Raw genomic sequence first — 15,957 nt, 5'->3', positions numbered from 1 at the left:
ATTTCTGGAAAAGTGCTCCAAATACAACCAAAAATGCACGATCCCAGTCAAGTTCAAACCGCACAATCAAAAAGCGAGCAGCCAATATGGCAGATACCAGAATAATAGCAATTAAAACAAACTATATACAGCTCAGTAAAGAACATGGAGACTCAATAAAAAACGATAGTAAAACCAAGAAAATTGAACGTTACAGTCTTAATTAGCATAATAAATGTTAACAGCATATACAAATAAAGAAAACGTAAGGAAGAAATCACAAGTGTATGCATGGAGGGATTTTCACTTGCAAAATGGATCCAACACCGGCCCCCAAAATCCCTCCATACTGCACAAGCTATTCTGATGTCTTTTTTGCCATGGTTCACCTAATCGCTTTCCTCACTAAAAGAACGGGTAGGACTTACAACAGTACGCCTACTCGTTCTGTCTACATTGTTTGACAATTAACTAATTGGACCCTTCTAGGAGACATACCTTACGTATATCCCTTCTAATAGACCCGTTATTAGTACGTACTGACACCGTCCTAACCTTTCCGTCCTTGTCTGTTTCACAACTCTCTATTACCCCTAGAGGCCACTTACCGCGGGTGAAAATATCAGAAACCACAATTACTACATCACCTGGCTGGAAATTACGACGCTCAACCAACCATTTTTGACGAGCTTGTAAGGATGGTATGTACTCACGCAGCCACCTTTTCCAAAACACGTTAGCTAGATAATTCACCTGTTTCCAGCGTTTATCATAATTAACTCTGATACTACTTTCGTCAACTATACTGTCGCATTCCCTCAACAAAAGCAAACTGTTAGGTGATAATGCTAGCTTGTCGTTAGCATCCTGTACAATCGGGGTTAAGGGTCGATCGTTCAATATCCTTTCAATTTCAACCAAATAGGTGCCTAAAGTTTCATCATTCAACGTTTGTTCTCTGGTGATCAATAATAATAGTCTACGTACGGATCTTATCATTCTTTCCCACACACCCCCTCTGTGGCTGGATGACGGAGGGTTAAAATGCCACTGAATCTGCTTCGCTGACAATTCATTACTTATCCTTTGTTGGTCCCACTGCCGAACATATTTCCTTAGCTCAGATATTGCACCCACGAAGTTCGACCCGTTATCACTATATATCTCTGAGGGCTTCCCTCTTCTTCCAATAAAACGTAACAGGGCCATCACAAATGAATCGGTATTCAAACTATAAGCCAATTCAATATGCACTGCACGTGTTTGCGAACAAGTAAATATACAACCATACCTCTTTTCTAGTGATCTTCCCCTTTTTACTAAAATGGGTCCGAAGTAATCCACCCCTACAATTGAGAAACTATGCCAGCCTGGTTTCACTCTACATGAGGGAAGCGGTGCCATCAATTGCTGTCCTGAGTTCGTCGTATACCGCCGACAAATTACACACTTACCTATCACTCTCCTGACTGTGCTGGTCCCTTTTACTATCCAATAGTATTTTCGGATTGCGGCAAGTACTTGAGAAGTTCCTGAGTGTCCTTCTTCTTTATGATAATGTCTGACTATCATTTCTGTCACTAAGTGACGACTAGGTAATATTACTGGATACTTGAAGTCATCAGGGTAATCGGAGTAGTTTAGACGACCTCCAACACATAGTAAACCGTCGCGCATTACAGGCGATAAACGTTTCAGATCATTTTGACTATTCACATTACTGTTGTTCTTAAATTCACTGAGTAATCTCCCATATACCTCTTTCTGGACTATCATTAAGACCTTACGCTTGGCACTTTCAAGCTCTTCGACCTTCAGGCATCCCAAATGAACGGATCCTTCAAGACTTGATGAATGAAGTATCATCCAATATTCTATAAACCTTCGTAGCCAAGCTACTGCCCTGACTAATCTTAACCAGTCTGAGTAATAAGAAATAATAGGGAACTTGTCATAATTCAGTTTACTCAAATTAACCACAGCAGTCTTTCTGAACTCAATACTGTCCGGAATGGTTTGTGGACAATCGGTAATAGTTTTACCGAACTCGGCTTGCAGTAAAGTAGGGCACTTAATCCACGACTCAAGGTCGGCCAATTTTTGTATACCTCTCGAAGTCCAATCCGCTGGGTTCTCCGACGATTTGACGTAAGTCCATTGCTCAACCTTAGTGTGCTGATGTAAGATAGCAAGACGATTAGCAATATAGGTACTATATCGGTTTCCTGTATTTCTAATATAATACAACACTATCATAGAATCAGTATGAAAATTTACTTCGCAGAAAAAATTGGGTAAGCTTCTTTGTAGCACTTCACTTAGCCTTACGCTTAAAACTGCTGCTGCCATCTCAAGCCTCGGAACAGTGACTGGTTTTATAGGTGCGACCCTGGACTTGCTGTACAACAAAATACAATACGGCGGTTCGTTCAAATAACTGACTCGTGCATAAGCTACTGCTCCATAACCAATCTCGGAGGCATCACTAAACAAATGCAATTCCACCTGTGCATTAGGTTCATCTAATTTATTCTTGATCCCTCGAGGTATTTTAACGTGACTTATCTGTCGCATAAAGTTCACCCAGTTTAGCCAAATCGACGTATAAGGCTCATTGATCGGCTGGTCCCAGCCTATTTGGGACTTACATAACTCTTGCAGCAGAAGTTTGACCGTCAGACAGACTGGAGAAATTAGACCCAAAGGGTCAAATAAAGAAGATGCCACAGATAGAATACCTCTCCTAGTCAACGGTCTTTCTGGAGCGTCAAAGTGAAACTGGAAAACATCTCTTTCACAATCCCATTGTACCCCCAAGGTACGATGAATGACATCACAATCTCTAGACATTTCCATCACAGGCCCTTCCTTGCATACCCCAGGCAAAACGGACCTAACATCTACCGAGTTTGTTATCCACTTCTTTAATGTAAAACCGCCTTTACACAGTAATTCACTTACTTGCTTGACAAAGTTTTTTGCTTGATTACTAGTGGAAAAAGATACTAGGCAGTCATCCACATAGAAATTGTTCTTAACCGCCTCTACTATGTAGCTATCAAATCCATCGGAGAATGTTTGAGCGGTCTTGATCAAGGCAAAGTTTACACAGAATGGCGAAGACGTTGCTCCGAATGGATGGACGGTCATTTGAAACTCCGATGGTTCTTTCGACATGTCTGTCTCTTGCCACCATAGGAATCGTAAGGCTCCTTGATCGGATTCAGGGACCTTTACTTGCATGAACATTTCTTCAACGTCGGCACAAATGGCAATTGCCTCCTTGCGGAATCGCAATAATATACAAACTAACTCCGCGGTAGTGTCAGGACCTTGATAAATCATATCATTCAGTGAAACCCCAGCGAATTTAGCAGCACAGTCCAGCACCACCCTCAGTTTCTCTGGCTTTTTGGGATTTATTACCGCGTGATGAGGCAGATACCAGCGAGGGAGATAATCTGACCTTAACTGGATTTCAGGGACCCTTTGTGCATATCCTTTAGCAAGATTACTTTCAATACTTTTAGCATATTTAGTGTATAGGTTGCTATCCTTCAACAACCTACGCTTCAAACTAAGTAATCTACTGGCCGCTACCTCATAATTTCCCGTTTTTTTGTTTGGATACATTTTCCATGGTATTGGAACTACGAAGCGACCACCATCGTAGAAGGTACCCCTTTCCACTATTTCTATTGCTGCTCGATCCTCTACTGACGGCGATTTATCGCTTGAATATACATCAGCGAATTCTACGTCATAAAGCTTACGGAATTGATCTTCTAACGTCTGCAGCTTACTCATACAATTACTAACTTTTTTCTTCAATCCCGAAAATGATGTAGGTCCAAACACGGTCCACCCGAGCAACGTTTTTACTGCATATGGATTTTTTCTTCCACCTAACCGTTGATCGAGTACCCAGTGGGCTTCCGGGACATCACAACCAATCAGTAACACAACTTCGCCAGAATCTATAACTTCTAAAGGTACATCGCTCAAATGCGGCCACTTCACTAGGCTGCTCATGATTGTTTTCGTCGGCTTATGCCCAGGTATTTGCGACACTACCAGGGCTCCTTGAATTTTAACGTGCTCAGTTTGATCTAAGGAATACACCTCAAAAGGTGTCTTTATCACTCGTGTTGCCTTATTGCCGCTCACGGTTTGTACAACCACCGACGACTGTTCCTCGTTTAGCCCCAACAACTTCAAACATCCTGACCTGATCAAGGTTACGTCAGAGCCATTATCCAAAAGGGCATACCCCACAACCTCAGCGTTTCCCGATCTCAACCTCACGGGAATCATTCCCAGACACACGTGACCGTCCACTGGCCTATCATGTCCACAATGGTTCACCGTAGCCAGTCTATCCTCTGATTTACTCTTTGCCGAACCCTTATGCAACAGAGAGTGATGTCTCCCAGAACATCCGTCAATGGCGCAACGTCTCGTCACCTTGCATTCAATAGCTTTATGCCCTTGTTTAAGACATACGAAACAGATACTCTTACCTTTGACGTGCGACAGACGTTCTTCTGTCGTGAGAGCTAAGAACTGACTACACTCGTAAACAGCGTGATCGCCTGAGCACATACTACACTTAGCACTTGCGATCGGTGTATTCTTCGGTCTCACTACGGAATGATAACATGATTTAGTAGTAACTCCGCCTCTTGGACGCTCAGCCAATTGTCCAAACCTACTCGCAGCTACTCTCGCTTTAGCTGCTACGAACTGAGTGAGTTCGGCGAACGTTGGCTCCCTGTCCTCTTCTGTCAAACTATCTACCACTTCGGCCCATTGTCTTTGCATAGGTTGGGGCAGAAATCTTACTACTCTCTCTAACGTAACCAGCGAATTCAAGTCGGCAGTGTAATTCATTTGCTCTAGAATCATACTACAATTTTCCATCTTTATTGCTAAACTTGAGAGTTGCTCGGCGTCATGACAACCACGCCTTACATCATTGAATAAATCCTCCAAAGTCTCTCTTGCTATAACATGAGCTTGACCGAATAATCGTTTCAAAATATCTCTAGCTCTTTTATACCCAGACGTGGCCTCCATCATTACACATCCTTCGATGGCTGCTTTAGCCTTACCCTTGCAATAATGGAGCAAATACAGCAAACGTTGACTATCATCAGATACTCTTGCCGCAACGTAGGTATCGTATTGTTTTATAAACTTCCAATATTCCTTCGGCTTTCCATCAAAATAACACAATTCAACTTTCGGTAGCTCTAACCCAACTATAGGAACCTTAGGTGTTGTACCCGAGACTGCATGCCTAAGTCTTTCCCCTTTATCTAAACTAAGATCCGCTACCTTATCTAACATTACGTCACTATCACTATCACTATAGCTCTCTTTAAATACATTAGAACCATGAGGCGTAAAGACATCAGAAAAAACTTGCTTTGTACTAAGGGATTTGTCGTTAACCTTGTCTTCACCCTCTCCGATCAGCTTAGGGATTGACTTCTTTGCACGATTGTTAGGCATCTCGAATTATCGACCAAATTTGTTTCAGAACTGTGAGCGAGGACCAAGCTGCAAACCGACCAATATTTGTTCAGGACTGTTGAACACGGACCAAGCTGCCAACCGACCAATATTCGTTTAGAACTGTAAGATCCAAACCTAAATTCCAATAGGTCTGGATGTGGTCGAATAACCGTTAGATAGCTTTAGACACTCGTGTCTCAGTTCAAATCAAAACAAGGTATATATTTGACACGGTTCTGTAATTCGTTATATATACAAATGTACAAATTTACCTAAACGAATATTATCACCCAGTTATTCAACCAACAATTGATACCAAAATATTCAATCTAAATTACGATAAATAGCAAGGTGATAAGAAATATATGAAAAATTACCAAAAACACCAAAGAATAAGCGTTATTCTATCCTTTCTGGATAGATCAAGGGAGATTCCGTTTGAGCGGTTATTTTATAACACCAAGTGTTTCAATTTCTGGAAAAGTGCTCCAAATACAACCAAAAATGCACGATCCCAGTCAAGTTCAAACCGCACAATCAAAAAGCGAGCAGCCAATATGGCAGATACCAGAATAATAGCAATTAAAACAAACTATATACAGCTCAGTAAAGAACATGGAGACTCAATAAAAAACGATAGTAAAACCAAGAAAATTGAACGTTACAGTCTTAATTAGCATAATAAATGTTAACAGCATATACAAATAAAGAAAACGTAAGGAAGAAATCACAAGTGTATGCATGGAGGGATTTTCACTTGCAAAATGGATCCAACACTTCCTTTAAAAATATGACTAAAGCCACAAAAAACATCGGTGCAGATTAATATGAGATCATTATATTTCGTGACTTCTCATCAGCTGCTTACAACCATTTATGTATTGAAAGTTAACACTTACGTAAGATGGAATGTTCAAAACTTCCCAACCAATTTAGTCGACAGATATCTACACCATCTGCACTTCATTTAACTTTCACAAAAAGAATTCCCGTCATTTTATGAAATTGGTATCAGTTCTTAATTAATCGTAAGCCGTTTAGTGTGATGTTTCTTTGAACTAATGATTCCTTTGTACTAAATGACTACCTGACTTCGTATTACAAATTCGATATGTTCGTTCGTGCTCATCTAATACTTCTATGTTAAATTGCGTTATTCCTGGGATTCCTAGGTTGTACTACAATTCAAATACTCCTAGTTATTACATTTAGACATGATTTAAGTTTTCCTCCTTAAACTTACTAATAAAATGTTACTATTTTTCGAATACGTCATGACAAGTGGACAGTCAATACTATATTCCAATTGGCAGCATATTGTGCTTATATTGTATATTCACACTCTGGCATGGAACACTTTTTATCAACAGATTAGTCTACACAGCGGAACGGTCGGAGGCAGTGAAAAACGTAATTAATTCCCCTTAAAGCTTTCTTTTCACCTCAGATTGTTGGCTGCCCCAGCCTTACAAACGTCAGTCAGGAGGAGTGACTGGATTTAAAAAATGACGAAGTTCTGTCATGAATTGAGAGATATAGTCTAAATGTCTGCACACTCGTTGTGAGTAGCGGTCAGACGTGGTATGAAGACCATACGTTAAAGACTTATGGTCGGTGAATAGGATGAAATCGCGATCTTCTACTGCATGCCGGAAATGTTTGATGGCGCAGTAGGCTGCTAGCAGTTCTCGACCAAAAGCGCTATATCTCGTCTCCGTAGGAGTGAGGAGTCGTGAGAAACATTCGAGAGGTTGCCAACTCCCGGAGATATTCTGTTGCATAACGGCTCCTATGGCGAAATCCAATGCATCAACCGCTATACTAAGCGTGGCTGATAGGTCAGGATGAGAGAGAAGTGTGGTTTGAGCTAGGGCCGTTTTATTCTCTGAAAAGGCCGTACGCGCGGCATCATTCAATTATAGTTTGTGTGGACTACCATTAAGTTAATCGGTTAATGGCCGTCATCAACGTTTGATGATGGGATTAGCAGGTCATCAATGTAGGCGTGAACAAAATTAAAGTCTTGTTCTATGCTATCGATAAACTTTTGGAAAGTTTGAGCAGCATTCCGTAATCCAAATGGCATTCGTAGGAACTCAAACAGGCCGAAAAGAGTTGTGATGGCGGTTTTCTCGATGTCTTCAAGAGCGACTGGGATCTGGTGGTATTCTCGTTCCAGATCGATCTTAGACAAAATAGTCGTGCCCTTGAGTGATGCCGTGATGTCATGTCTGTGGGGGATGGGGTGGCTATCGAAAAGCCTAACTGCGTTTAATGCTCAGTAGTCTCCACATGGTCTCCAACTAACCTCATCCTTTTTGCATACCATTTGGAGAGGTGAGGCCCAAGGACTGTGAGAAGGACGAATAAGACCAGTAGCTAGTAAATTAACAAACTCACGTTTAGCGAAAGCTAATTTGTCCGGTGCCAGTCAGCGAGGTTTTGCGTGATTGGTGGTCCGCGGGTGACTGTGTGGTGTATCACACGATTGGTCACCGATGAAATCTCCTCAAGAGGTTTAGTTAATTTGGGGAATTCCTGAAATAAAGCGTGGAATAAATCGTCCTGAGGATGAAATACATCTGTGATTCGGTACGCGTTTGTGTGAGCTGTAAAGCCCATGAATTTGCTGTTCGACGGAGTATTGATTAGCTGCAGCTTAAGTGAATCGACTAGCAATTCATAGTGTCGTAGGAAATCGATGTCGAGTATGGCTGTAGGAACATTGACAGTGATGTACGTCCACAGATACTGTCGTCGGTTGCTCAGGTTCACTGTAAGCTTTCGTGCACCATAGGTAGGAATGACTGAGCCATTCGCAGCGCGTAGTCGAAGCGTCGTAGCTTGAGACTTACTGTTAATAATCGGTACGACAGAAACTTGAGCACCTGTATCTGCTAAGTACCTAACGTTAGTGCGGTAATCGTCCGCGTAAAATAAACGGACAACCGGAGGTGAAGAGCCGGCGAGTGCGACAGCATTTACTGGCTGGCTTGGGAGTTTCTCGCCTTGTATGAGCAGAGGGCTCCACAATGGCGGGCGCCGGACTCGAAGGCACGGTGGAACCAGCATCAACCAGAACTCGCTTCCGAAATCGCCTTTTGGCGTGGCTTGGAAGATGCCCGCTTAGGGCGAGTTGTTACGGCTTTACGAGAGCGTTACCTAGTTCAGAGGACGTAGGCTTCTGGTGTATTGAATCGGTCTCGAGGACTGAGACGGGTATGAATACGGTAATCTCTATCTCCATGAGCCGTAGGCTGACTAGCATCGAGATCGATGCTTGATCGTGATGTCGAGGCAACTATATAGTTGTCTCGGGTGCTAGTCCGTGCCAATATGTTATCTGCTATGAGGTGTTCTCGAGCAGAGCCGTAATAGTTGGTTGCATATGTGCTGGTAATGGTTCGAGCCACAGTTCGTTAACGATCTCGGAATCGGCTATCGTATTTCCTGCAAGAAACTGCAGGTGCGTGAGGTGATGACTCCGTTTAGCATCACCAATTGGGTGACGTGCCAATAAAGTCTTCAATCGTTCTTCCTTTGAAAGGAGGAAATGTCTAAGGATTGCCCCCCTGAAACGATTGTAGACGTTAAGTACATTTTCATTGAGGACGACCTAACAAACAGCAGCTATGTGATCCCCAGACAGCGTTTCCAGAGCATAGGCGTACTTTTGTCGTTGGCTCGTCCTGCGCGGATCTTGAATTGAGACTCCAGTGCCGCCAACCAAACTTCTGGATCTTGGGGGATAAAGGGAACAAGTCGAAAACTGATTGCCTGCATTTCTGAGCCTATTATATTACTGCTATTCTTATCGCTATTCACCATATTGAGTTGCTGCCAAAATATTATATATTGAAAAATTTCAATACGATTACGTGCAACAGAAGTGCATAGATGAATAATAGACTCACAGTTGAGATCTTTGGAAGATTTGCCAAAGGTTAAACTGTGTTCGAGAATTTGGCTCACCAGATGTAGATGGCGTGTCGAGTCACGATTGAATATGATCACCACTACAATAAGGTTACGTGCCAGATATCGACGTGGACCTCTCGGTAGGTCAAAAACAAGAAGGCTGTTAATGGTCCAGATAAGGTATATTTGTTGGCGATCTCGTGGTATCGAAAGAATACCAAGACGTGCCAAAGATTACAGGCAAAACGGCGAAGCGTAAGATCGTTCCTACAAGCAAAATGAACAACGGAACGAAAAGTGATTTTGCTAGAGTTAAACAAACAAGTACAGTAAAACAATCACTTGTTATAATAATATTTGTTTTCATTACACCAATCGCGTTCCCATAATAAAAGTAGGTCACTACAATATCATGAAATCAGCAACCTCAGTTGCTCTCAGGTTTCTGAAATACGAGAACTTTCGTTTTACAAAATCCAAATTTAGTTCATAGTTAGACAGTCAAATATGTTATATATATGTATGATTTACAACAATAAAATAATAATCATCGAGTAGTTGCGTTACGTGATAGTAATGTAATGTTAGTGTGATCGTAAAATGGTATCGAGTAGTTGGAAGAAATAGGATTATGATAATCAAAGTAAATATTCAAAAAACCAAACAGTTAATAAGTTGCTATGGTAATCAGAAGTATTTGAATTGTAGTATAAACTAGTAATCCCAGGAATAACGCAATGTAGTCAAGAAGTATTAGATGAGCCCGAACGAATGTATTGTATTTGGAATTCAAAATTACAACAGTCATCAATACAAAGAAAAGTCATTGATTCATTTAAACATCACATCCGCCACAGCTGAAATTAGAGTGTAAGTGTCTGTAATCGATTGTACGTTTTCTTATTAAGTTCATCTTACATCTGTCCAACAGTGCATTGGATGTAGACTCTGTATTATCTAGAATGCACTCATAAGTATTAGAATTAACAACCGAAATTGGAACAGACTCACCTAGGTTCTGGAATTGTATACAATCAGCATGTCGGTTGTGTAGTGAAACCATTGATATTTAGAATTTGCATCATAGACTTTCCAACAATATCCTCCCCCACGAAATAATGTTGGGTCCTTACGTCACAATGTTTTAGCCAATATGACGTTCCCAATTTGCATTATCTTCTCAAATCTCACGCATCGACTACTGTATGTGAGTATTTGGGGATAAACACTGATATGTAATTTGAGGTATTCCATCATGTGACTTTGACTTGAACAAAAATCATGATACATATTCTTTTTGTTATTCATATTAGAATACACAGATAGATATGCATTGATATATGTAATTAACACATGTGATTCAATTAGGCTTGATTTACCTGCGAAACAATCGAATAGAAAACATTCATCTGCCTCATATTCATTAAGATAATCTTGGACTTGATTTGGATTCTCTGTCTGTGCAAACTTCACTTCTGGGCAAATTGGTTCTCTGATTATTTCGGTAAATTTTGCTATCCCCTCTGATTCATCATACCCCTGACTAGGGATTCTATTCAACATACATTGTTCGTGAGAGTATCCAATATCTGATACAATAACATCAGAAATATGACTAGAATTCGACTCATTCGGAACATATTTTTCACATTCATTAGGAATATCATTAGAGATAAATTGATTGTGATGACCACTGACATTTGATATGATATCAGAATTCGATTTCTCTGAAATATTTTCCTCAAATTGATTAAGAGTTTCATTAGAGAATAATGGATTATCAGGGAATTCAGCATCTACCAAGACTGAGTCTGGTTTTTGATCATGATTTGACTCATTTAACATTCTATTCTCAGAGTTGTAAGAAATTCCATCAGAAGTATGTGAATTATTACGACAAACCATATCTGGTTCAATAACATGAGAAATCCGATAAGTTTGTTGGTTAAAAATTTTTGTCTCACAATGATTCTGGGTTTCATTCAACTCTGGACTGTTATGCGACGTTATACCACTTCTAGATAAAGATAACTGATCATTAGAAGCATCCATCTTAGCATTACTTTCAGCAAAATGAAGCATGGTATTACAAACTGACTGAATGTGTCCAGTTTCACCACAGTTAAAGCATTTAGAATTACGAAATGCACATGAATTACATGGGTGAAACTTGCCACAGAACATGCGTTTACTAAACTCGTGTTCATCTTCATGGACTGTTTCACAGCTCAATGAAGTATTATCTGGATAACTTTGATTACGCATCGAACTGCGACGACTTAGTAAAGTAGTGGAATTCCTGATCTTCTGTCGAGTCATTTTATCGGATTTGTGTCTCTTACCACATTCAAAATTTGTATACTTTACATGATCCAACAGTAGTTGCTTGAGAGTTGCATAGGGGAGTGAAATCAGTTTGTCTGGAAGTGACAAAGTCTTTATAAGGCTGTATGTTTCTTTTCCAATGAAAGTAAGGAAATGAGCCACAATATTAAAATCTTCATCGTCTTCCTTGGTCATAGCCCAGATTTCGAACCTCTCCATGTACTCCTCAAAAGCATTAAAATCTGAATTTATATTCAACCGTTCCATCACAGGCTGAATCACGACGCCAATATGATAATCAGAAGTATTTGAATTGTAGTATAAACTAGTAATCCCAGGAATAACGCAATGTAATCAAGAAGTATTAGATGAGCCCGAACGAATGTATTGTATTTGGAATTCAAAATTACAACAGTCATCAATACAAAGAAAAGTCATTGATTTATTTGAACATCACAGTTGCACAATTCATAAGAAGATAGAACTAGCAAAATATTTTGATAAAAGGTCAGTATTATAGTAATATTGTATGAATGAAGTGACAAATGTTGAGAATATGTAAAATACAGTGTAGAAGGAATAAAAAAGTACTTTAGATATTTTTGAAGGAAAGGGTTTCATCAAAGTTTAGCTACAAACTCATTCCTATACCGATGGCCAAGGTAGCGAGAGTGGTTGTACAAACTTCTTTTGAATGCAAAAGTTTGGTTTATGAACATGGATTCTGGTTATCTCAGTATTGGGAGAAAGTTGAACGCGTAAACCATGAGATAAATTTGATGGAATATGTTGGATAACCTTAAAAGTTTTATTCAAGTCAATTTGATGACATGTGTCCACCATGTGAGGGAAAATAGAAGTTTTAATCATTCTTACCTGTCCTTTGCTCAACCAAGACGGAACGGTAGATACATTTGTTCTTCTTTTCATTTCATCCATGTGTTTGTTGATGAACTTCGTTGGGTTTACATTCCTACTAAGCAGGTTGTGAATATTACTCAATTCATTTACAACGGTGTCATCAGAGCAAAGAACTCTAGCATGATGAGTGAGGATCTTTACAAAGCTTTTTGTATCTGATTTGCACAGTACTATAGAAATGAGTATATTGTTCAACTGTAGACTTTCTATGTATCCGTCTTCTTAATGTTCCATCTACTCTTCTAGTTAGTTGGACATCTAGAAACGATGTGCTTTTGTTGGTTTTTTCTTCATGTAATGAGTAACGTAATCGATGGATGAATGTTATGTGAATTATCTTTTTCGTGTTCTTTTTCTAATACCATGAAAGTATTATCTATATATATGTAGACAGTGCGATATTAGATAACAGATCATCTCTTTAAGTGGTCCATTTTCTAGATTTTCAAGAAAAGTGTCTGTCAATATAGGGTTCAATGGCAACTTCTTGGCTGTACCATCTAGTAGTATTCATTCTCAAATCGGAAGCAGACATTCATCGTGCAACTAAGAATTAACAGTCTTATTGCGGATGGGGAAATTTAGGTTTCATGTGCACCTCTCTGTTAGTTCACTGTAAATAAAATCCTCAGTTTCAATTAGGAGAATGTTAGTCAATAAGGACGATAAATCCAATGATATCATGAAGTTATTTTTGACCGACAGACTTTATATTATCAACAAATTCAAAGGAATCTTTGACGTTATGCTTAACGATTTCTTTGTGCAATGGTTTGAGAATTTGAAATAACCACTTTGCTTAAGTATGACTGGCTGGATTATTCATATCTAAAACGGATCGAAGGGACAAACCACGTGTACGTATTTTTGACAGACTATATAGCCTTGATGTTATCGTTCCTGTAGGTCTCAACACTCCAAACACTTTTTCCGAACCTTGTTGTTTAATTTCTTCTTCAATGCTTTCTACACATCACTCTTTACCACAAGTTTCCGAAATTTACTCCTATCATTTAAAAAGGCCTTCATCCGGTCTAAATAGTTGTTTTTACCCGTGAATACTACACCACAACCTTTGTCTAGTTTAATGATTAATAAATTGCAATCAGTTTTAAGTTTCCTTACGTTTTTTCGTCAAAATCCCTTACAAATTGTGTCCATGTTTCAGATATCCCAAGCAACCATTCACCAGTGTTGATTTAAAACTCTCGACATAATCTTTTGATGAAGTTACTAGTTCTGCCTTCTGGGCATAAAGATTTTCAGATTGAATTTCAACGTCCATTTTATTAACCGTTTTATTAAAGTCACAAAACTTAAGGCCTAAAAGATAATGCTTCTAACTCAGCCTTATTGAGCTTAACACTGAAAAAATTGTGTGTATACTGACCTGGGTCAGATGGAAACGTCGTTACTGGAGTCTGTTTGTCTAGATTTTTCATTAGTTTCATACGTTTCTTTTCTTTTCTTTTATCAACCACTAGCTTAACATAGTGCAGAAATTGTTCTTTTAATTTATCAGCTAGCACTTCCATAGAGTAAATTCCCTCATTGACATTTTTTAGCATCTCAGATAGATTGTAACTGGTTACTCGACTTCGCCAAATTGTTTAAGCTTTGTTTAGGTAATATTTATATAACAAGAAAAGCACTTGTTGATATACTTGCGAACATATTCATAGTTATATTTATATTGTCAACTGCCACCAAGGATACTTGATGCATTATGAAAAATCTGTGATCGATGTTACTATTGTTATTATGCCTTGATTAAAAAATTGATAAAAAATCTAACAGTCTTTGGACTTCAATTGAGAACATGTAAGCAGCTATCAGTATTGAGTGGAGTGACACTAAGTATGTAGCTTAAAACAATACCATTCTTACTGTAAATCTATGGATGAATTATAGGAATCGATCACTGAGTGTATCATGCTTACCAATGAACTTTCTCAAGTTGAGAAACACAAAAATGCAATTCTTACCACACACCAGAAAAATAAGTTTACCACAGTCGTCAATGAAGACTATGCTTTAGTACATCAATAACGAGTTGGCAAGATAATACAAAACCGTCTAACTTTGGGGAATGAAATTTTTGGATAGGAATTACTATTAGAATGTCCTTCCTACGATTTATTTCATCCATCAAATAAAACCTTAAGGGACAACTCTTAGAGTTTGATTACTAAAATGGATTTATATTTATGAAAACCTGAGAATTAATTATTATTTCAAGAGATGAAATTGGGTGGATCACTGAAGTATCTTCATGTAATGAATTATCACTCTAGTAACCCTTCTTTAAAATGAAAACCCGAAAAATATGATAATACGCACTGGTGGTTAAAGTTGTAACTATTTTAATATTAACATTCCTTTCTTTATTTAACTATGAATAACTGTTTTGTAGTGCTTTAACACTAATAGTTATAGAGTCATTGAAAATGTTGCCTATTCAAACTCGAAGTCCAGTCAATAAATAATAAAATCTGGCTTTATAGATTTCAATATGATGTATACGCTGATAGTTAGGTTTGTCCATTGTTTAATAAATGACCTATATCTATGTGTCATATTCAACGGTTAGAAGTGAAATCTTTAAACTGCAGGAAATGCTGAAGATAACAAGTGATGGAATTTTGAAGAGTCGAGTTTACCAGCAAAGTCTTAAGGTGAACTGTGGACGGAATTAACAACTTCAAGTTGTGCTGATCATGGTTTTTCTATTTTCCCACTTTGATTTGACCTTTTCAAAGATACATATTAAGACAACGCTCTCATCGTCTGAATTTTCAAGAACCGATCTCCAACTAGGAGATTCTCTTATTGAATTAGAATACGCAGATAATAGAGCTCTGTTTGCTGGAGACGCTGACAAAATGCTAAGTCTTCTGACAGCCTTACTCAACAATCCAAGCATATCTGGGGTGCATTTTTTCTGTTCGAAGTGCCAAGTTTTGCTTCAAGACTGGTCTGCAACAGCTTCTGAAATAATGATAAAGGGTGTAGAATCTGAGTAGGTCCATGACTTCACTTGTGTTGGAAGTATAATCAACCCTTATGAGTTGATGTCCCACAAAATCTGTAAACGGATTCAGAAATCCCGTTTAGCTTATGGCTAGTATCCTTGCCTTTGATATCGATTCGTTAAAGGGGTTTGATTCAATGATCCTGTTTGTGAGCAACTATCACTCGAACTTATTGTATTATTAAATTTATTTATTCATCAACACTATATTGATTAATTCTAACAATTACAACTCCTATTCAGCAAAATCGAAAAATTTTTTCTTA

The sequence above is a fragment of the Schistosoma mansoni genome, chromosome 4 (assembly GCF_000237925.1).
Source record: "Schistosoma mansoni strain Puerto Rico chromosome 4, complete genome".
Lineage (NCBI taxonomy): Eukaryota > Metazoa > Platyhelminthes > Trematoda > Strigeidida > Schistosomatidae > Schistosoma > Schistosoma mansoni.
The sequence above is the reverse complement of the archived record's forward strand: the minus strand, read 5'-3'. Positions refer to the sequence as shown.